This window comes from Panthera tigris, chromosome D3 (assembly GCF_018350195.1).
Source record: "Panthera tigris isolate Pti1 chromosome D3, P.tigris_Pti1_mat1.1, whole genome shotgun sequence".
NCBI lineage: Eukaryota > Metazoa > Chordata > Mammalia > Carnivora > Felidae > Panthera > Panthera tigris.
In genome coordinates, this window is record NC_056671.1 from 65,988,729 (window position 1) to 66,010,539 (window position 21,811).

Genomic DNA, 21,811 nt, shown 5'->3' on the forward strand with positions numbered 1-21,811 from the left:
TCAGAAAATCACCATACAAAGATGTACATGAATGTTCATAGCAGCTTTTTTATTTTTTTAATGTTTATTTATTTTTGAGAAAGAGAGAGACAGAGTGTGGGGGGAGGGGCAAAGAGAGAGGGAGACACAGAATCCAAGGCAGGCTCCAGTCTCTGAGCTGTCAGCACAGAGCCCGACACAGGCTCAAACCCACGAACCATGAGATCACGACCTGAGCCAAAGTCAGACACTTAACCAACTGAGCCACCCAGGAGCCCCAAATGTTCATAGCAGTTTTATTTATAATAGCTAAAAACTGTAAACAACTCAAACGTCCATCAACGATCAATGGATAAACAAACTGTCACATGTCCATGTCCATAAAATGGAATCTTATTTAGTAACTAAAAAGAACAAACTATTAATACAATAACATGGATGAAACTCAAAATAAATATGGTAAATGAAAGAAGCCAGGCCAAAAAAAGAGCACTTGCTGTGTTTGGATTATACAAATTCTAGAAAACGCAGCTAATATACAGGGACAGAGAGCAGAGTGGTGGTTGCCTGAGAGAGGCAGGTAAGGTTAGAGGAATTTCAAAGGGGTGTGAGGAAACCTTGGGGGTGATGAATAGGTTCACAAGCTTAACTGTGGGGATGGTTTCATGGGTGGTATACATATGTGAAAACCGTTAAACTTTATACTTAAAACACAGGCAGTTTAGGGGCGCCTGGGTGGCTCCATCGGTCCAAACTCAGCTCAGGTCAAGATCTCAAGCCCCACGCCAGGCTCTGTGCTGACAGCCCAAAGTCTGGAGCCTGTTTCAGACTCTGTGTCTCTCTCTCTCTGCCCCTCCCCCACTCACTCACATGCACACAGGCGCATTCTCTCTCTCTCAAAAAATGAATAAACATTTAAAAAAAAATTTTTTTAGGGGTGCCTGGGTGGCTCAGTTGGTTAAGCAACTGACTTTGGCTCAGGTCATGATCTCACAGTTTGTGAGTTCGAGCCCCGCGTCAGGCTCTGTGCTGACAGCTCAGAGCCTGGAACCTACTTCAGATTCTGTGTCTTCCCCTCTCTCTCCCCCTCCCCTGCTCAGGTTCTGTGTCTCTCTGTCTCTCAATAATAAATAAACGTTAAAAATTTTTTTTTAATTCTTTAAAAAAAAATAAAAATGAGGGGTGCCTGGGTGGCTCAGTCGGTTGTGCATCTGACTTTGGCTCAGGTCGTGATCTCAGTTTGTGGGTTTGAGCCCCACATCAGGCTCTGTGCTGATAGCTCAGAGCCTGGAGCCTGCTTAAGATTCTGTGTCTCCTTCTCTCTCTCTGCCCCTACCCTGCTCATGCTCTCTCTCTGTCTCTTAAAAATAAATAAATGTTAAAAAAATTTTTTTAATTAAAAAATAAATAAATAAATAAATAAATAAAAATGAAACACAGGCAGTTTATTACATGTCAATTATTCCTCAACAAAACTGTTAAAAAATTTTAATGACCACCCCCTTAATAATTCATTCAGGCAAGAATCACCAATGGATGTTAAAAACTAATGGATAAAAGTTTGAGGCAAGCAGTACATTTAGATAATTTCAAAGTATCCCCCCTTAAGCTACTTATTAATTACATTATTTTATATAATTACATTAGTTATTCATTACTTACAAAAGGGAAAGCAGTAATTTTACCGCGGAGACACCTAGAAAACACCAGTATGACAGACTGAATAATGACCCCAAATGACACCCCTGTCTAAGCCCCAGAACCTATGAATATATTTCCCTACATGACAAAAAGGGCTTTGCTGGTGCAATTAGGTTAAAGATCTTGAGAGGGGGAGATGATCCTGGATTATCCAGGTGGGCCCCACATAATCACAAGTTTCCTTAGATACTAGAATAAAATAGAATTATACATAGTAACAAAAAGATATCCACAATATATTATCATGAGACAAATGAAAGTTTCCTATATAAGCCCATAATAAATGAGTCCATATTTGTTAAGAAAAATGCATAACTACATTGTATATAAATACAGAGACAAAAGTCCGGAAGGAAACACACCACACATTTATTAGTGGCAACCTCTATTTCTGAACTATTTGGACTCCTCATAACAAAACTGAACATAAAAAAAGGAACAACTTCACATTTTACTACAGAAAATTTATATTATGTATGTTGAGACCATGACTTTATGAAAGACGAATATCCCTCTAAATTTAACATAGAAGGCATAAGATTTAGAAGATATCAATGTTCAGAAAGTTGGCTAATGTTCAGCATTACCCATCTAACCTTCAATATGATCTAAATCTCCCTCTCCCCCTCCCTCCCTCCCTCTCTCTCTCTCTGTTTCACAGACACACACACACACACACACACACACACACACATCCCTCAGGGACATGAGAAATTTGACTTACAAGTCTACAGGGAGAGAAAAATCTAAGAATCCAAGGTGGGTGTTTCAATTCATGAGGAACATTAGACCACAGCTAAGGGCACTGCTAATGTTAGTGCTAACGCTTTTCCAGTTAATAAATACAAGTTGAACTTCTATAGTTTACCCCTGAGAGGTGCGTGACTGTATATATCACAGGGTAAAATCAGTGGTGCATTGTTCCAATTTTAGTACATGTGCTGCTGAACTGAGCACCAATCAGTGGTACATCAATGTCCAGAAATACAGACTCAAGTCTTCCTCCTGGTCCACAGCATTCCCTAGAGAATCCTCCAGACATGCCCAAGACACTGCACAGGCCTGGAAAAGCAAGCAAGTGCCAGGAAGCGGTTATACCTAAAATTTGAAGTAGGTCCTCAGATGGGGGACCAAGGGAACAGGACAGTGTTTCTCTAAACCCCAGCAGTCCAGCCAGCAGAGCCAAAAAAGCCAGCCAGATCAAATACCCAACGAACTACCACCACTGTCAAAGCAAATAAGAGAACTAAGTCAGGAAACCAAAGTAGGTCAAGCCCAGGGAAATATCCAGTCACTACTCTAGCTGACTTGTATTCCCTCTTGCTCCCCGTGGGAAGTTGGAGTCCAGTCCATAAAAATTCTCTCCAGCTTCTGACACCCTTCATGTCACATCCCCACTGAAATACAATTTTGAAGGTTTTTAGTCTCTATCTATTATCCTCTGGTTCACCTACTAGGCAAACCAAATACGCAAACGAGAATAAATCTCAAAGTCTTAAGACACTACATAACTGTGAAGCCTCTTAAGCAGCCACATCCCTGCAGCAGTAATGTCTGGGATGCATTTCACAGCCACTGACTGGATGCCGTATCTCAGACCCCAGTAACCCAGATAGTCAACTGACTGGATTTCTTCCATGACAATTTATCTAAAGCCAAGAAACTGCAAACTAATAGAAACTATGTGATGTTGATGAGAACAAAGTGCATTCATTCCTATTCAGCATCTTTCATGTTCTCCGTCTCCATTTCTGAAACCCCAGCACCTAAATCAGAAGAATCCTCAAAAAAATCCCTTACGTGCTCTGGATGTGGATTCGCCAAGATGCGGATTTATAATTTCTAACAAATTTCAAACCAAAAACGAATCGGGGTTAATTATCAATTGATCGGAAAGTGGAATTAAGCAGAATACCCCATGTCCTAAACATTCTAGGTAGTCAAAGATTCTATTTATTTTCCCACAGTATTCTAGCCTTAGAATGCTACTGTATTTGAGAGCATCTTAGAGCTAAACCACATAATTCATTTCCATCCTTTTACAAATGAAGGAATGGAGGCTTAGGTTACAATTTGACTGATCATTATATTCTTAACATGAACAGAAGTACATAAATGCAAAAAAATGTTACCCAACCAAAAATATGCAAATAAATGCAATGATCTCCAAATGTGCCCATCAGGATGACTAACTTTGTTTGTAGGGATAATACTAAGTAATGATTCTTTGTAGTCCAGAAATTACTCATCCTCTATCTCTCAGTGATTCAGCCTTCCCTGACCCCGGAAATATGTGACTCTTGTTTCTACTTGTTCCTAGAGACTCTGTAAAATTGATGACAATTTGTGTTGTCTTTGAGGGCTTTTTCCTCAAAGTTTTTATTTAGATTTGGTTAAGTTTTACTTTTAGTTTATCTTTGGCTTCGCCACTGCAATGTCACTAGGCCAGCTCAAGTTCAATATGTTTTGGATTTTCTGCACTTCGGGTCCATGACTTTTGGGAATGAGAATGTCTTACATATTCAAATTTCAGATTTAACACATGTCTTAAATGTCAGAATTCTAGAAGCAAATACCAAGTATTTCTTCCAGTACACATTCTCCTAAGTCCACTGACTTTTCCCCTCTAACTCACTGATTTCTTACCCAGCCTAATCCAAGGAGCATTTTGCATGAATTTTGAGCACAGAGGACACTCAGGCACCTTAGACGTGAAATAACACATGTTAAAATGACATTCAGCTGAACTAGACCAATGAATCTGATTCATTGAAACCATATTTTAACTAAACTGAGCTGAAAACTTGTGTCCATACAAACATACATATGAACGTATATACCAACCTTATTCTTTAAATTTTTTTAATGTTTATTTATTTTTGAGAGACAGAGAGAGACAGTGCACGAGCAGGGGAGGGACAGAGAGAGGGGGAGACACAGAATCCAAAGCAGGCTCCGAGCTCTGAGTTCAGCACAGAACCCGACACAGGGCTGGAACCCTCAAGCTGTGAGATCATGACCTGAGCTGAAGTGGGACACTCAACTGACTGAGCCACCCAGGTGCCCCTATACCAGCTTTATTCTTTTTTTTTTTTTAATGTTTATTTATTTCTGAGACAGAGAGAGACAGAGCGTGAGTCGGGGAGGGGCAGAGAGGGAGGGAGACACAGAATCCGAAGCAGGCTCCAGGCTCCGAGCCATCAGCACAGAGCCAGACGCGGGGCTCGAACTCACAAACCGTGAGATCATGACCTGAGCCGAAGTCGGTCGCTCAACCGACTGAGCCACCCAGGCGCCCCTATACCAGCTTTATTCTTAACTGCGCCAAATTGGAAGCAACCAAGATGTCCTTCAGTAGGCAGGTGGATAAACAAATTGTGGTACATCCACACCAGGGAATATTATTCAGCAATAGGAGGAAGTGAGGCATCCAGCCACAAAAAGACATGAGAGAATCTTCAACACATACTGCTAAGTGAAAGAAGCCAATCTGAAAAGGCCACACACTGTATGATTCCAACTACATGACATTCTGGAAAAAAGCAAAACTGGAGACAACAAAGAGGTCAGTGGTTGTCAGGGGTTCAGAAGGAGGGATGGAAGGATGAACAGGGGGTTCTTCAAGTCAGTGGAACAATTCTGTATGATACTATGATGGAGGATAGATGACATAATGCATTTGTCAAAACCTATAAAACACAGTGAACCTTAACATAAACTATGCACTTTAGCTAATAATAATGCATCCATATTGGTGCAGCAAGAGTAGCAAATGTACCATACTAATGCAAGATATTAATAGAGGGGGAAACTGGGGTGGGAGGGAGCAATATGGGAACTCTGTACTTTTGTTCAATTTTTCTGTAAACCTAAAACTGCACTAAATAATAAAACCTATTAATTTTAAAGATTCTTGAAATTACCCTTGATAACACAGCATGCTTTAGCTTTCTAGGTAATTACTAGAAGCAGGACTTTAGTGACTTGATCATTTCAGCAAATTGGCTTTTGTCAAACTGATTCCCAGCAATCCTGCCTGCTTCCTGCTGAAGCCACACTGATCTTTCTGTTCCTCAAACACGCCAGGCCCTTTCCAGCCTCGCTGCTTTGTCTCCCCTTCCCTCAGCGCTCCGGAAGGCTGGCTGGACCTTACCCTTCACATCTCAGCTCAAATGTCATCTTTCCAGAGAACCCCCAGTGATCACTCTGTCCCCCAAACACATGGAGTGACTATCCAATCACTCTATGTTCTAGGCAGAACAACGGCCCGCCCCCAAAGATATCCAAGTCAGAATCCCTGGAGCTTGTAAACACATTACCTCACATGGCAAAGGGACTTCCCAGATGTCATTACATTAAGGACCCTGAAATGGAGAGATTATCCTGGATTCTCTCTCTTTCCCTCTCTCTCTCTGCCCTTCCCCCACTCATGCTTTCTTTCTCTCTCAAAATAAATAAATAAACTTAAAAAAAATGAGGAGGTCTTATTTTACGAATTGGTAGTATCTTTTTCTAAGTTAATGTATTACAAATACCTTTCTTGCTGCTTGCTGTAAATGACAATTTTTAGGGATTAGGGACTATATTTCACTTGTTCTAACAATTCCTTAAAAATTTTAAAGTTATTTCCACCCATTTTCATGAATTATCTCAATTTTTAAAATTAACTGCAAAAAAAAAAAAAAGCAAAGCGCTACAATATCGATATACAAATGCATTACCAACAGTTCCACGTCTTTAACACAACTAGAATCTATCTTATCATCTGAGACACAGAATGGTCCTAGTTTTAGGCTGCCCAGACAGTATTGTCCTCATTGCAAAACAGGAAGCTCAAGTTCAGAGCGGTTAGCTGAGTGGCTTTGGGCAAGGCACTCACTTAGTCTGAGGTAGTGTCGGATGTAGATCCCAAACGATACGGAGCCGTGGCCGGGAGGACTGCAGCTGCCCTTAGCTGGTGGCCTCTCCCTCCCCACTTCCCGGGTTCCCATGGAATCGACCACAATTCCATCTGAATAGTTGCGGTCTTGTACCTTCAGCCTCTCTTGAGCCCCCTGGTCTTTCCAGCTTCCCTATCTGAAACCCTGTCCACAGGACTCGTTTCTTTGCCCTGGAGAGCAGACAGGCTTCTGGCTTGCTGACCCAAGCTCTTGGGTCCTGGGGCCCTTCAGTTCAGTGTCTGCAGAAGTGGCCACATGGCTCAATGGCAGGTGCCTTGATTTGCATCATATTTCCTGCCTTTGACTCACAGCTAAGGATATCTAGGAGAACACCATGGTCTCTCATATACAGACTCTCCACCTACTCAGCCCAGGAAAGGGAAATACAGCTGGTGTCAGCCAGGGAGAAGCCTGCTGGCCAAGATGATGGCCCTAAACAACAGCTGGTCAGAATCAAAGCCAACCACTCTTCTGGCAGGAATTACATAGGAATCCTGATTAAACAGGTAGGTGCTAGCATAGGACAGTTGGATGAAGGCTGAGCTGGGGACAACCCACAGGACTGGTCAACTGTTCAGATCTCCAGACCTGACCATCAGTAGAAGTGCTGACAAAGGCCTAGAGAAATACTTTTTATCCCAGAGAACTAAGGTCTTTTTGGACCCCTTGTTCAAGACCTGGCTGTCTTGGGAGGGAGAAAGTTTAGTGCCTGTGTTTGATAAAAAAAGAGTATATCCCAGGGTGCCTGGGTGGCTCAGTCGGTTAAGCATCCGACTTCAGCTCAGGTCACAATCTCATGGTTTGTGGGTTCAAGCCCCACATCAGGCTCTGTGCTGACAGCTCAGAGCCTGGAGCCTGCTTCAGATTCTGTGTCTCCCTCTCTCTCTGCCCCTCCCCCAATCATGCTCTGTCTCTCTCTCAAAAAATAAATAAACATTAAAAAAAATTTTTTTTTAAAGAGTATATCCTCAGAGCAGTTTCCAAGAGGCAGGGCAACCAAGGCCTGGAGCAGTAAAGGGACTGTATTTCTAGGGTTTTCAGACATTTGTGGCCCTTTATGGACCTGTCACCTTAAGCAGCTATTCTTTAAATAGAAAAACTAGTGTTCAAATTGGAGTAGAATCGGATCAGCCCTGTAAGGCAAGAGTGGAGAGGAAAGACTACAGTGACCATACAGTGTTTCCTCTTGCATCCATCACCCAGCAAAACTAAGCCCGAAACCAGCCTCCAGCCTGTCAGAGGACATCGATCTGTCAACTGTTGTCATTCAAGCAGGGCCTGCAGGTAGGGGCAGAGGCTCAGTCCCCCTACCCTAAGCAGCCTATTTAAGTATTCCTTCCAGCCCTGTGCCAAGCCTTACCCTCCCTTGAGGTGTTCTGGAAACACAGATTTTTCCCATGTTATCACATGCCCAGTGCTATCTTAGCGCTTTTTAGGGACTGGTGGCCCATGGCACCCACCCAGCTGGGCCTACTCCATAATCCTACTCTGCTAACCCACACCTCTTAGCGTGAGGAGAGTAGGTCAGCCTATTTGCCATTGGGATCATACATGTGTGTTTGCCCCCTGACAAGAGCGTAGGCCCACTGAGGGCAGGAGTCAATCTTCTCCTGACTTTAGAGGTCACACAGATCTCTGGCTTCTGCAAATGTCAGAACACCTGGGACTCATCCAAAAAGACAATTAACTATTGAGTAAAACTTTAACCATAGAATAGTTCAAAGAAAAATAATTAAATGTTTATCAAGCACGGGGAGAAGTTTTTAAACTTTGGTATATAATAGATGAAATCACAAAAGATTAGCTCAACACACTTGACTGTATAAAGCATTTGCAAAATATGTATACATTTTAAGTATAATGATCATTTTACAGAGGAGAATACGAAGCTTAGGAAAGTTGAGTAATTTGAACAAGGCATATCCCTCAGCTTAAAAGGAGCAGAGCTGGGATTCCAACCCAAGAATATCCGACACAGAGGCTTGAGGGCCTCAGGACCGCCCTCACTACTGCACACGGTATTTACTGGAGGCCAGAAGATGTGAATCACATGCACAACACACATATGTATACACATACATATGTAGATGTGAGAATGTGCTTTCAAATATTTGTAGTAAATAACAAACAATACCTTTATCATTTTTTATAGCTTACGTAGATTCATAAGCAAAGCACAAGGAAAGAAACAAAACAATTCATAAAAGAGGAAATAGAACATGGAAGTAAACAAAGGTTCACTCTCCCTGGTGGTAAAAACACAAATGCAAGTTTAATGAGGCACCTGTTTTTGCTTATTAAATGGGCAGGGAAGAAACCACACTGGCCATGACTGAGGTAGTGGAACTAGTACCTTGGGATATTATTGGAGACATTGAGAATACATCTGCTCTCTAAGAAATCACTTTATATATACACCAAAAGTTTTTAAGTGTCCTACTGTAAATGAACGCTATTTTCATTCAACAGATAGTACTGTGAATCTGAGACAGGGAAAGAGAGCAGCTCCATTTTTAGAAAGGCTCCGTCTCTGCTGTTTCTCTGCTAGGCCCCATTTACTCATGTTCTATATTTCACCTTGCATCTGAATGAACCAAGCTGCTATCTATGTTCCCACTCCAAGAGAGAGGCAGGAAAGTTAATCATTCTTGGATTCTTGTCCTAGGCTCCCAAACACTTTATCATCTAAGAAGAACCGAAGCCCAAACATGTCCCAGGACATTAGCTTCAAACCAACCTCTGCCGATGCTGACATCAATCCTCCCTACCTTCAGTGATTTAAGAAATAGCACCTATTATTCACCTGATACTCGCCTTTGAGGGGACCCTACTCTGGATTCCTGAAGGAACACGTACCTTGAAACCGTTTCCAATATAAGCCCTAACCCCGAGCAATGGAGAGACTCACTCTCCTTTCTTTTCCAAGTCTCCCAGACACTCAATCTGCTATGTGCTATCACTGACAGTATTCAACAAACTCTGCTTTCACTTCCTTCAGGTTCATGTTTGATTTTTTTCTTTTCTTTTCTTTTTTTTTTTATAGTAATCTCTACACCCAACATGGGGCTTGAACTCATGACCTCAAGATCAACAGTTGCATGCTCTTGCAACTAAGCCAGCCAGTGCTGATTTCTGTCCTGCACAAAACCAATGACCCTCTTGGCTGGTCCTATGTGACCCCCTCTGGGTCCTGGGACCCACCCTGCCTACGTCAAATCCATTATGTACCAGGCATTGAACCAGGTACCGCTGGAGTAAGCAGGCAGGGGTATCGTTCCTGGCCATGCCTAGCTCTGGCTAGGAACTTTGTGTATGTGAGATAGAAATAAACACTGTCCTTGTCTAGGCCACTGTTGTTCTGGGTTTTCTGTTACTCATGGCCAAACCTAATCCTATTTATACAGAAGGTAAATGAGCTTTCACCAGCTGGTGTCTGGCTTCTCCATGGAGTAGGAAGCAAGATCATCAAAACAGAGTGAGCATATGGGAAGGAAGTAGAGGTCTGAGTAGCGTGGAAAAGGTATGAAATTAACACCATGGAAAGAGAGGGAGTGATCTCATCAGAGAAACATAGTAAAACAGTTGAGCAGTGACAAGTTCCTTCATGAATTTCCAGAAACAGATATTTAAAGATTCCATTTTTTAATTACTTTTTTAAAAATTTGTTAATGTTTATTTATTTTTGAGAGAGAGAGAGAGACAGAGAGAGAAAACGCAAGTCGGGGAGGTGCAGAGAGAGGGGGAGACACAGAATCCAAAGCAGGCTCCAGGCTCCGAGCTGTCGGCATAGAGCCAGACACGGGGCTTAAACTCACAAACTGAAATGACCTGAGCTGAAGTTGGAGGCTCAACTGACTGAGCCACCCAGATGCCCCAAAGATTCCAATTTTTAAATATCCTAAATAAATGAAGATGTGCAGCACATTATTTATTATAGACAACTTCAGAAATTATATAAATGTCAAACAGCAAGAAGATAGTTTCATCAATTATATTTTTAAATGATTGTTGAGAAAAGTAGATAGCAATAGATAAACTTTTGATACTTTCTTATATTTATATTTGATTTATTATATGGAAACAGTAGAATACAAAATAGTACATACGGTATGATTATACCTATGCATGGAGGACAAAATGGGGAAAAGTACCAAATCACTAACAATACATTTTTTTAAATTTTTTTTAATGTTTATTTATTTTGAGAGATAGAGAGACAGAGCATGAGCAGGGAAGGGGGAGAGAGAGAGGGAGACACAGAATCTGAAGCAGGCTCCAGGCTCTGAGCTGTCAGCACAGAGCCCAACGCGGGGCTCAAACCCACAAGCATGAGCTCATGACCTGAGCCGAAGTAGAACACTTAACCAACTGAGCCACCCAGGCGCCCCAACAATACATTTTTAATGTCCTTAATTTTATTATGTTAATATTAAAAAACTGTTGTCTTTAAATAGCACAGGAGACTGAACCCACTGAATAGATAACAGTCTCTAGAAGGTGAGGTGTCTCATGTCACTCTGTGACCCACAGCAGCTACCACAAGGCTGCTGCTCAGGACTTCACAGATAGTTGTTAAGCTGAATTGCCTGAGATGGTGTGATGACTAGGGAAGAATGCGCTCTCTCTCTCTCTCTTTTGTTTTTTTTTTTTTACCTGAGAAGGAGCTCACTTTATTGGGGGCAGAGCACTGCACATGGCCAACAGATGAAAGCAGCCCGGTGGGCATCCTATACCCACATCACCCTCAAAAATGTACACCCCTTGCAGGGGTGCCTTCTTGTTTTTTATGAAGAACATTTTCTTTAGACTTTTTGAAGTCTTCATTTGTTACTTTCATTCTCTGTTCTCTCAAGGCCATCACACCAGCTTCTCTACTGATTGCCTTAATGTCGGCCCCAGAGAGGTCATCTTTAGCCATGATCAAAGTCTGGCATCATCCTGCTTGTGTGGATCTGAAAGATGCACTTCCTAGTCTTTTCATCAGGCAGGGGAACTCAATTTTCCCATCAATGCGGCCTGGTCTGATAAGCGCTGGATCCAAAGTTTCTATTCAGTATGTGGCCATGGTAACTTTTACATCACCTCTTGATTCAAATCCATCCAACTGGTTCAACAGTTCCAACATTGTTCGTTGAATTTCTCTCTCACTACCAGAACTTGAGTCATATCTTTTTGTTCCAATGGCAACGATTTCATTAATAAACACCATGGATGGTGCATGTTCTTCCACAGCTAGAAACAATTCCTGAACGAGTTTGGGCCCATCACCTAGGTACTTCTGATTAAGTTCAGAGTCAACCACTATTAAGAAAGTGGCTGAGGTTTGGTTTGCTACTGCTTTGGCTAATAAGGTTTTACCTGTGCCAGGCAGACCATAGAGAATGACCCCCTTTGGGGGCTTTATATCCATCTCTTCATAATATTCAGGATGTGTGAGAGGAAGCTCCACAGATACCTTAATTTCCTGGATTTGGTTGTCCAACCCCCGATAACAGCATAGGTTTCCTGGGGGGCCTTTTCCACCTTCATCACTGTGACCAAGGGATCCGTGTCATCCATGAGCCACCCCTATGACAGCATGTACCTTGTGGTTGAGCAGGGCCGTGCAGCCTGGTTCCAGCAGATCCTTGTCCACCAAGGAAAGAATACTGACATAGCGTTCTGAGCCCACAGATGTAGATACAGTGATGTCTTCCAATGTTCCTACCAACGTTGGGGTCCCCCCAGCCATCCACCTTTGATCTTTCCTCCTCTTGCTTTTCTTCTAAAGTCTTCATTTGTTCCTGATTTCTAATGAATTCATCCTCCATGAGAAGAGAGTCTTTAATCCTAACTTCAGTAATTTTTTTAAAATTTTTTTTAACATTTATTTTTTAATTTTTGAGACAGGGAGAGACAGAGCATGAACAGGGGAGGGTCAGAGAGAGGGAGACATAGAATCTGAAACAGCCTCCAGGCTCTGAGCAGTCAGCACAGAGCCCGACGCGGGGCTCGAACTCACGGACCGTGAGATCGTGACCTGAGCCGAAGTCGGACGCTTAACCGACTGAGCCACCCAGGCGCCCCATAACTTCAGTAATTTTAACCGGCACTGAGTGTGACATGTCACCAGTGGCAGCTCGCTGGCAGCAACTGGTCCCTTTGTTTTCTTCTTCTTTTTCCTCACTCTAGTCGGTACGGGAGGTTTGTATTTTTCTTTTCCTTGTCATTTTTCTTGTCACCTCCAGGGCCATGCTCACCACTCTGACTTTGACCCATCTTGCTTTGGTCGCTCGAATCAGAATGCTCCTCTCTCTAACCAGTGTTGTGTTTTCTCTATTGGTCACAGGGTCTCTCACCATGTGGTCAGCACTTAGTGTGTGGACCTTGCTCTGTGCCCTTCCTTGGGCATAAGGCGTCCAGTACAGCCAGAGCCCATCCTTGACAACAGCATTCTCCCAAGCACAAGATGACCCCTCCAGTCATAGTAGGACAGGCTCTTTAGAAGCCTAGAATAACACTTCTCACCAAAGGGAATGTGAAGACAGAGCATCGGCTTGGATGAGTGTCAGCTCATTTGCTGAGTGTCTGCTACAAGCCAGGCACCATGTTAGATGTGGGGGAATATGGTTCTGAACAAGTCAGACACATCACATGGAGCTTATGGTCATGGGAATCAGACACTAAAGAGGTAGTTACAGTAATATGGATTGTCTTATGGGCACAGGATGCCATAGGAACAGGCAGGTGGGGCAAGCAAATTGGCTAGTCAGAAACAATAATTCATCATTCGGTAACTGACCTAGAAGTGCCACAGTAGAGTAGGTGAGCAAGAGAAGGTAAGTGATACGCGCAGAGAGGCAGGCTAGTCTGGGGCTGGCAGACCTGTGTAGGCCATGGTCAGACTTTTAGACTCTGAGTACCACAAGAAGCCACTGGAAGAATTCAAGCAGGGGAAGGATATGAACTCATTTATGTTTTGAGAGCTCTCTAAGTGACATAGGATCTGGAAAACAGTGGCTCCAACTCAAGAGAGCACTGAAGGAAAGCCCAGGATGACAGTTGTGCAGCAGGCCTGACTGGGACAGAGGACAGAGGGCTCCAAAAAGGGGGTCTCCAGAGGAGGATGGAGGTATAGAGGACTTTTAAAAAAATACCTAGTATGCTGGAGAATTTTTTAAAAAGAGTCTCTGATTTTAATTTGCAGAAATAGAAATTCTAAGCCCATCTTAAAATCCATATGGAATCTCAAAGGACCCTGAATAGCTAAAACAATCTTGAAAAGGAAGAACAAAACTGAAGGACTCAACACTTCTTGAATTCAAAACTTACTACAAAGCCACAGTAGCCAAAACAGTGTGGTCCTGGCATTAAGACAGGCCCACAGAATAGAACAGAAATAAAGCTGTTCATACATGGTCAAATGACATTTGACAAGGGGGCCAAGACCATTCAATGGGAAAAGGATGGTCTTTTCAACAAACTGTACTGGGAAAACTGGATACCCACATGCAAAAAAATGAAGTTGGACACCTACTTAATACCAAATACAAAAAAATTAACTCAATATGGATTAAGGACCTAAATGTAAGACCTAAAACAATAAAACTCTTAAAAGAAAACATAGGGCAAAAACTTCATGACACTGGATTTGGCAATGACTTCTTAGATAGGACACCAAAGGCACAGGTAACAAAAGAAAAAACAAATTGGACTTCATGAATATTTTAAAATTTTGTGCAGCAAAAGACACTAACAACAGAGTAAAAAGGCAACCCGCAGAATGGGAGAAAATATTTGCAACTTACATATCTGATAAAAATAAAAAGGTTAATATCCAGAAAATATACAGATAACTCAACAACAACAAAAGATAACCAAACAACCTGATTCAAAAGTGGGCAAAGGACTTAAATAGACATTTCTCCAAAGATATACGAATGGCCAACAAGCCCATGAAAAGATGCTCCACGTCACTAACCATTAGGAAATTGCAAAATGAAACTACAGTATCGCCTCATACCTTTAGGATGGCTACTATCAAAAAAAAAAAACAGAAAACAACGAAGTGTTGATGATGACGTGGGAAAACCGGAACCCTTCCACACTGCTGGTGGGAATGTAAAATGGTGCAGCTGCTGTTGCAAACATATGGCAGTTCTTCAAAAAATTAAAAATAGAGTTACCATATGATCTAGCAACTAAACCTCTGAGCACATACCCAAAAGAACTGAAAGCAGGGTCCTGAAGACATATTCGTACACCCGTGTTCATAGCAGCAGTATTCACAATAGCTGAAATGTGGAAGCGACCCAAGTGTCCATCTACAGGTGAACAGATAAGCAACATGTGCTATACACACGCAATGGAATGTAAGTTAATATGTATTACTATGTTAGGAAATTAATATAATATAATATAATATAATATAATATAATATAATATAATATAATATAGTTAGGAAATTCTGACACAGGTCACAACATGGAGAAACTTTGAGGACATTATGCTAAGCGAAATAAGCCAGTCATAAAAAGACGAATCCTGTATGATTCCATTTATATGAGGCACTTAGAACAGTCAAAATCATAGAGACAGAAATGTGATAGTTGCCAGGGGCTGGGGTAAGAGAGAATGGGGAGTTATTGTTTGATGGATATAGGCTTTCAGTTCCACAGAGCGAAAAGAGTTCTGGAGACGGATGGCGGTGATGATTGCACAACACGATGAACATATTTAACACCACTGAACTAAGATGTTCACTAAGATGATTAAGATGGTAAATTTTAAGTGATAGGTATTTTGCCACAATAAAAAATATACATACTATCAGACTAAAAAAATGAAAAGGGAACTAGTTAAATATGGAATTCAGTTGCATGGCCCTGAATATTACATATATGTAAGTGTGTGCAGGGGCGAAGAGCAGTGGATGCCTCTTTTTTTTTTTTTTTTAATCAAGTAGGTTAGATTTCCGTGTTCACTTCTTCTTCACATGTTAAACATTTATTGAGCATATACTCTGTTCTCAGAACTGTGTCAAGCTCTAAGGACATAGAGGTAAATGAGACAAAAGGCGACAATAGCCTTGTAAAGAAGACAGGCAAAGAAAGTGGTGACTAAATACTGAGTGATAAGTACGGTTAGAAATATGCAGTAGGCTGGAGCGCCTGGCTGCCTCAGTTGGAAGAGCACCTGACTCTTGATCTTTGGGTCATGAGTTCAAGCCCCACGTTGGGTTTAGAGATTATTTAAATAAATAAAATTAAAAGAAAGAAAAGAAATACAACGGGCTTTCAGAAACTCTCTTAACCAAGACCTAGAAGCAGGAGCAGAAGTCAATGCAAAAGCCTGGGGACAGGGCCAAGGGAACACTGCCCCACCCACCTTGGGGTATAGCAAGTAGTTTTGTGTGGCTGTGGTTCAAAGTGTGAATTTTGTGGGTGTGAGGCAGGGGTCAGCTTTCCGCTGCCCTTACAACTTTTCTTGTTCCTTATTTTTTTTCTCTTTCTCTGCTAAAATATAGTTGTGAAAACGGTTATGTCATTGAGGCAGGTGGGAATTTTAGTGTCATTCTTGGAGGTTTATAAAAGTACTTGAAACTGTAATCCACGGCCATAAACAATAATATGTGTAAAAAATGAATAGTCATCTGTGAAAAAAATATTTAAGATCATCACAGCATTGTTTTTTTTTAAGAATAGTGGGTATTTTATATCTAAGAATACTCTTCTGTTCAACTTTCAAAAATAGTTACCTGTGATCATTTCTGTTTAAAAAAGAAGTCTTCGGGGTGCCTGGGTGGCTCAGTCAGTTGAGCGACTAACTCTTGATTTCAACTCAGGTCATGATCTCACAGTTCATGAGTTCAAGCCCCACACGGGGCTCCACACTAGGGGCACAGAGCCTGCTTGGGATTTTCTCTCTCTCTTTCTCTCTCTCTCTCTTTTTCTCTCAAAACAAACAAATAAACTTAAAAAAAAAAAAAGAAGAAGCCGTTTTCTAATCCACAAATGCAATCCAGTGTGACCTGGTCAATGCTAATGAAACAGCCATATTTGAACAGTGACTTTTAAGGTTATATAATAGTTTCCAAAGACAGAGAATAATGAATGTTATGGATTGTGCACTGGGGCTTAAGATTGCCCTGTGCTGCTCTGAGCCTCCCTGAACATACAAATAGTACAAAGAATTTAAGACAGGGGCATTAGGGTCCACTGGAGAAAAGCTTTTCTATTCTCATGAAGAACAAACATCTATTAGATATGTCAAAATCTCCTATTGACCCTTGGCTAACCTTCAGCCCAAAATGCAAACAGCCGATTTCAGAAAGTAGGTTTAAACAAATAAGCCACCAGTCTACTATATCTTTGAGAAGTCTGATTTTCCTACTTAGCTCACACATGTGTTATTTGGGAAATAGGAACCCCACGACTCTGAGACAGGTGACGAAGCCCTTGTTTTGAGAGGCTGTAAGACTCACAGCAGCTATTGGACACTGGTATTGAAAATACCATGTATTATATTGCCTGACTTTTCTAGAGTGAGCTGTATGGTTCTGCCATCTTCATGGATTTTCACAATATATGATTTTAGGGGTGCTTGGGTGGCACAGTCAGTTAAGCACCCGACTTTTAATATCTGCTCAGGTCATGATCTCACGGTCATGAGATACAGCCCAGCATGGACTCCATGCTGAGTATGGAGCCTGCTTAGGATTCTCTCTCTCCCTCTTTCTGCCCCTCAACCCCTCCCAAAATAAATAAACATTTAAAATTAATTAAGTAAGTACTTAATTAACTTAAAGCATCCTTGTTTATTTAATTAGAAATTTTTAATGGTTTTATTGATTGATTGATTGATTGATTGATTGATAGATAAAGTAGGCTCCCTGCCTAGCATGGAACCCAACATAAGGCTTGAACTCATGACCCTGAGATCAAGACCTGAGCTAAGGTCAAGAGTCAGACACTTAACCAATTGAGCCACCCAGGTGCCCCTTTAATAGTTTCAAATTTTAAAAAATTACAACTAAGCCTGGGTGGCTTAGTAGGTTAAACGTCCGACTTTGGCTCAGGTCATGATCTCAGAGTTTGTGAGTTTGAGTCTCATGTCAGGCGCTGTGCTGTCAGCTCAGAGCCTGGAGCCTACTTCCGATTTTGTGTCTCCCTCTCTCTCTGCCTTCCCTTGCTCTCTCTCTCTCTCCAAAACAAATTAACATTAAAAAAATGCAACTATAAAGCTAACCAACAACTCCTCTTATTGAAATCTCCTTTTTGTTAAAATAGGAGATTTGTAGCGCAGGTAAAGAAAAAACAATGTCAGCCACTTCTACTCAGGATGAGGTTTTCATTAATACTGAAATGTAGATGATATTTATTCTGTAATAAAATATGTATAAAGCTTAACATTCTGGGGCCACCTGGGTGGCTCAGTCAGCTGAGCGTCCGACTCTTGATTTCAGCTCAGGTCATGATCCCATGATAGAGCCCGGCATTGGGCTCCACACTGAGCATGGAACCTGCTTAAGATTCTCTCTCTCTTCCTCTCCCCCACTCACACTCTTTCTCTCTCCCTAAAGTAAAAATAAAATAATAAACTATAAAATAAAAACTGGACATTCTGATTACATTTAGGAAGTAGTAAATGATAAATACAAAAATTAAGTACAAAATTATCAAGTAGTCGTACAGATCTAGATTTTAGATATAATCATTATTTTGCTTTGACTAGCTGATGAAATCTATAGATATTTCACCAGAAAAATCCATAAATTAGCACGCATCATACACATTTATACCAAGTTTTGAATACACCAAATCTTTTTTCCTTTAGAATACATTTTTTAATGTTTATTTATTTATTCTTGGATGGGGAGGGGCAGAAAGAGAAGGAGACAAAGAATCCCAAGCAGGCTCTTCACTGTCAGAGTAGAGCACAATGCGGGACTCAAACCTACTTACCAACTGTGAGCTCATGACCTGATCTGAAATCAAGAGTTGGATGCCTAACCGACTGAGCCACCCAGGAGACCCACTTTAGAATACATTTTAACTATATGTACTTATCTATACACGTGTTATATTTTTAGGCCTTTGCATAATGGGTATCTGATAGACCAACCTCTGAACTCTGCATTCACTATGTAAGTCTGATCTGTGAAAAAACTTGCTTATTTGTGGGAAAAAAAATTTTTAATAAAAAATAAAACAAACAAAACCCCTGATATGCTTGAGCATTAAAAAAAAAGTCTCTGATAAAGTTGAATAATGCAAACAAAAAACAAAACAAAACAAAAAGTCCAGGAAAAGCATGAATGGAGATGTAATCATAGTATACAATTTATTTTTAAATAAACAATCTTTTTATGCTGACAACCTAAATAGTGATTATTGATTTCAAAACAGTGATATTTATTTTCAGTGGTTCAGGAGAAAATATGTATATCTATTAAGAGAAAGAAAGAGAGACAAAGCAGATGGAGTTTAAAACTGGAGAATCTGGAGTGCCTGGGTGGCGCAGTCGGTTAAGCGTCCGACTTCAGCCAGGTCACGATCTCGCGGTCTGTGAGTTCGAGCCCCGCGTCAGGCTCTGGGCTGATGGCTCGGAGCCTGGAGCCTGTTTCCGATTCTGTGTCTCCCTCTCTCTCTGCCCCTCCCCCGTTCATGCTCTGTCTCTCTCTGTCCCAAAAATAAATTAAATAAATAAATTAATTAAAAAAAACGTTGAAAAAAAAAAACAAAAACTGGAGAATCTGGAGTGCCTGGGTGGCTCAGTCAGTTGAGCATCTCACTTTTGATTTGGGCTCAGGTCACGATCCCAGGGTCGTGGGACTGAGTCCTGCTTTGGGCTCTGCACTGAGCATGAAGCCTGCTTGGGATTCTCTCCCTCCACCCCCACCTCTCTCTCTCTCTCTCTCTCTTTCTCTCTTCCTCTTCCCCTCTCTTGCTCACACATGCGTTCTCCCTGTCAAAAATAAATACATTTTAAAAAAACAAAAAATTAAAAAGACTGGAGGATCTGAGTGAAGAGTATATGTGAATTCTTCATACTCTCGAGATTTCTGTAACTTTAAAATTGTTTCCAGGGGCGCCTGGGTGGGATTCTCTCTTTCCTTCTCTCTGTGCCCCTCTCCCGCTCTCAAAATAAATACACTTAAAAATTTGTTTCTAAATAAAAAGTTAAAATTAGTGTTATAATTTTACAGGGAAATAGAGGTGATGACATAACAAGGCTAAATCCTTGATTAGAGCGGTAAGTCAATAGATAATTTTAAAGCTGCTCTGTCAAGAAAAAGCTGTATAAATACATTATTTTGTAAAGTGGTAACAAGTTTCTGCACAATGATGTTGAGAAAAGCTGTAATTTTTTATTTTCCTTAAAGAGAGGTCCCATGCCTCTCATTAAATTTTTAAGAAGATAGGGGCGCCTGGGTGGCTCAGTTGGTTGAGCATCCGACTTCAGCTCAGGTCATGATCTCGCGGTCTGTGAGTTCGAGCCCCACATTGGGCTCTGTGCTGACAGCTCAGAGCCTGGAGCCTGCTTCGGATTCTGTGCCTCCCCCTCTCTCTGCCCCTCCCCCGCTCATGCGCGCGCGCGCGCGCGCTCTCTCTCTCTCTCTCTCTCTCTCTCTCCCTCTCTCTCTGGGTGTGTCAAAAATAAATAAACATTAAAAATTTTTTTAAATTTTTTTAAGAAGATAAAACAAGAAAAAAGGATTTTGATAATTATTTTAAAGATAGATCCCACTGGCTGCTCTAAGAAGAATGAATTCGAGAAGGGTAATTGTCAATAACTTTAACTTGCCTTTTGCCACTAGGCAAAACAATACAAAATAGCCCTGTGGTATGTTTCTAGGGACAGGTTCCCAAGAGAGAGTATTAAAGACGTAAAGCAGCACCCTGAACATTGTAGAAACTAGCAAATGGAGTCCGCATGAAGGGTCTATGTGATAATCTGGTTTTTCTGCTTATTTAAGGAAAAAAAAGGGGGTGCCTGGGTGGCTCAGCCGGTTGGGCGTCCGACTTTGGCTCAGGTCATGATCTCATAGTCTGTGAGTTCAAGCCCTGCATCAGGCTCTGTGCTGACAGCTCAGAGCCTGGAGCCTGCTTCAGATTCTGTGTCTCCCTCTCTCTCTGCCCCTCCCCTGCTCATGCTCGGTCTCTCTCTGTCTCTCAAAAATAAATAAACATTGGGGTGCCTGGGTGACTCAGTCGGTTAAGAGCCCAACTTTAGTTCAGGTCATGATCTAGCAGTCCGTGAGTTCAAGCCCAGCATCAGGCTCTGTGCTGACAGCTCAGAGCTTGGAGCCTGCTTTGGATTCTGTGTCTCCCTCTCTCTCTACCCCTCCCCTGCTCATGCTCTGTCTCTCTGTGTCTCTCAAAATTAAATAAACCTTGAAAAAAAAATTTTTTTATGAAAGAAAAGAAAAAAAGCAGCTTCCCATAGTGATGTAGATCACCGTACAGAGAAAAGTCACTGAGCAAAGCCCAATATGGCACCTGCCCACGTTCCAGTAAGGCCCCAGAATGACGAGATTCCACACTGGCCGAAGATCTGGAGCAGAGGGACAGCCCTGGGTCCACAGTAAGACAATGAGCAAATTCAAACAGCCCCAAGACTTCCCCTGGTCACTCTGCAGGCAGAACAGCGAGCCCCCACCTACTGCGGGTGCAGGAGGTCACAGAGGAGGGCTGGGACAGAGACTAGGAAGCTGGTCTAGACCAAGAGCTTTGAGAAGCAGAAAGCCCTGGTCAAAATAAGGATCTAGACAATGTACAGAGGTAGGTTGGGCCTCACACCCAAGTGAGGAGCATGAGAATCTCCTAGGGTGGGAGGACTTCTACCTCTGCTGGAACAGGTTCTATATCACATGTGCCTGTCCACATCTGGAAGACACTGTCTGATCGTGTCAAAGACTGGGATTTTTCCTCTACTGTGTCCTAGCTGCTTTCCTGGAGTTCTGGGATCCACATCCATGGTCACTCTTATTCTGACAAGGTAGTATTTACATTAATGTGATAAATTACACAGCACTGCTTAACCACGCAGCCACAGACCAGGTACGCACAGGGAAGAGTGGGAAAGAAACAACACCCCTGGGTGCTTCACATCGGGCAAACTCAGTTGGGGACCTTATTTTTTTTTTTTTTTTTTAGTGTTTTATTTATTTTTGAGAGAGAGAGCATATGCAAGTGAGGGAGAGGCAGCAG

At 41.8% G+C, this 21,811-nt stretch overlaps 1 protein-coding gene and 1 pseudogene across 1 annotated transcript in view; both read right to left on the bottom strand.

The window, feature by feature from the left end:
• Positions 1 to 21,811, bottom strand: part of PSTPIP2 (proline-serine-threonine phosphatase interacting protein 2) — a 73,531-nt gene that overhangs the window by 47,873 nt on the left and 3,847 nt on the right. The window lies entirely within an intron of this gene.
• LOC102968365 lies at positions 11,001 to 12,515 on the bottom strand (annotated as a pseudogene).